A 2,633-nucleotide genomic window follows, 5' to 3' on the forward strand; every position below is an offset into this window, starting at 1 on the left:
CAGCTCTAAAACATTCCATTTGTGTATTTATTGAATAAAGTTGGTCTTCTGTTTTTGCTTTATATTTGTTTCTTAAGATCAGATATTTATTTTGGAGGCATCTCTATAATTCCTATTCCAACCCCTTACCACCCCCATACACAAATAAAGCCCTTAAAATTATTTGTACCATAGAAAAGGATTTTTTATAACCAAGGTGTGACAAAGACATTTCTAACTATAATGCAAAATACGAAGCCATAGAAGACAATATTGGTAATATTGACTTCTTAAAAATAATTTTAAAAAATCATGGCGGGAAGTGGTGGGGCCAGGTGGCCATGTAGGGCAGCTGGCTTAGGAACTGCCTCACACAGCCTGATGGGTATCCCTGTCACGGTGCTGCTCAGGCTTGGGCTGGCCCAGAGGCCAGTGATGGTCCATGGATGTCCCTGAGGAGCCACTGCTGCTGGTGACCTACACAAGCCCATTGTTACCTGTGCTGGAGATCAGAATTGATTTACCTCTATTTATCCAGTGCTTTCCTAGCAGCTTCCAAGAGAACAGATGGAATGGAGAAGGTACTATGGCCAGGCTCCAAAGATGATTCACCTAGAATCTAACTTTGTTCAATTCAAAGAGGAACTGTTGCTCAAAGAAGGAAACAAAGTCCCACTTACTTTCCCCTTTTTTCATATTTATTGGATGGAATGCTATGATACTGGTGTATAAAGCTACAGTAAAAGATGACCTTACCAAGTAGCAGAATGTTCTGAAAGGTCATAGCTCTGTGGACTGGCTAATAGTGGTGGTTGAAAACTGAACGGGAGGAAATCAGAGAGAGAGACAAACCATGAGAGACTCGACTCCAGGAAACAAACTGAGGGTTGCAGAAAGGGAGGTAGGAGGGGGGTAATTGGGTGATGGATATTAAGGAGGGAACATGATATAATGAGCACTGGGTGTTGTATGCAGCTGATGAATCACTGAACACTACATCAAAAACTGGAGATGTACTATATGTTGGCTAATTGAATTAAAATAAAATTAAAAAAATAAAATGATGCCAAGGGGGGGAAAAAAACCCAACAAAACCAACATCCTTCCCTGAACTCCTATTGTGGACAAAATAAGAAATGATTTTTGTAATAAACAGAGTGACAGGTGTGTCATGCTCTCCAACCCCTTAAAGGACTCTTCTTGAACTCAGGAATCCTTGGAATATCTTCCTTATCAAACTCAGGGCATGGCTTCTTATGTCTTTTACCAAAAACCTAGGCAAGTTTGAGGATGAACTGAGAACCTTGATGGAGAAGAGGACTGAGCCAGGCTGGAGCTTTTGTGAGTATTTCATGGTTCAGGAGGAACTTGCCTTTGTATTTGATATGCTGCAGCAATTTGAAAATGCCCTGGTACAATATAATGAACTGAATGCCCTGTTTTCTCAGTATGTTGTCAGCTTTGGTTCTGGGGATGGTGCCAACTGGCTGACTTTTTTCTGCCAGCCAGTGAAAAGCTGGAATGGATTGATCCTCCAAAAGCCCATAGACATGGAGAAGTGTGAATTGATACAGAGGCAAGAAGCCACCCTGTTAGATCTGTGCATTTACCTGTTTTCTCGCCAGTACTCCTTGCTCCTGTTCCTGTAGAGGCTGTGGGAGGTAGCTCAGCATGCCCTAGAGCTGCTGCAAAATTGTGTGCAGGAACTGATGCTCTTAGAAGTCTGTTCCACCTGGTGCTCTGGACTGCTGTCTTGGAGGTACTGCAGAGGATAGAAGGTTGTTGTGACTGGGCGGAGATAGACTCAAACATTGCCCATACTTTAAGTTTATGTAGCTATGCTACAGAAAAGCTTAAGTCCTTCGTCTATCTGTGTGGACTTGTGTCAGAAAAAGGACCTAACTCTGAGGACCTCAATAGGGTAGTTGATCTTTTGGCAGGTTTGGGAGCTGAGAGAACTGAAACAGCCAACACAACTCAGAGTCTCAAAGAAGGATTTTCATCAGTAGAAGCTTTTGAAAAACACTACTTAGATCTGTCCCATGCTGCTGTCAAAATGCACACTAGCATTGGGAAGATCCTGTCTGCTAATTTCATTGGGAAGGATACTGCAGAGTTTTACATGTAATTGATTTTGAACTTTTCTTTGAGTTTCAAACATTTCACACATGTAGTAAAAGAAGGCTTGTTATGTATGGATTAATATGAAATGTAATAAATTTTTAGAATGAAAAATGTAGAATCTGTCAACCAATCATCATCAGTTTTTTTTTTCCAATTTCTTCTGAAAGCTAGATGGAGAGATTTTCAGCTTGCTACCCTTAATCCTTATCGATCTTTGTGTTTCTTTTATTTAATTAAATTAATGTAATGTACTTCCATTATATATTCAAGTGGCATATATATTTAAGTGGTATATATAAGCGTATGGCCATCCTGGGCCCGGCCATCATACAATATGATATATAGTATTACAATTTTATTTAATTAAAGAATTATGAGGAAATAAAGAATCTATATACAGTGGCATAAATTGGAATCCAGATTCTTTTTTGGGGGGGGAATCTAGATTCTTAAATATATAACATTTTCTCTAGTTTATATCAGTTGCCTCTTGTGAGGATTGAAAGTTTCAAGATCAGTGATGTAAAGTA

At 39.6% G+C, this 2,633-nt stretch overlaps 1 pseudogene; it reads left to right on the forward strand.

Annotated features, from left to right (window-relative positions):
* The first annotated feature begins 421 nt into the window (after positions 1 to 421).
* On the forward strand, positions 422 to 2,122 carry LOC116623156 (annotated as a pseudogene).
* The last annotated feature ends 511 nt before the right edge of the window (positions 2,123 to 2,633 follow it).

This window comes from Phoca vitulina, unplaced genomic scaffold, assembly GCF_004348235.1.
Source record: "Phoca vitulina isolate PV1807 unplaced genomic scaffold, GSC_HSeal_1.0 scaffold57, whole genome shotgun sequence".
Lineage (NCBI taxonomy): Eukaryota > Metazoa > Chordata > Mammalia > Carnivora > Phocidae > Phoca > Phoca vitulina.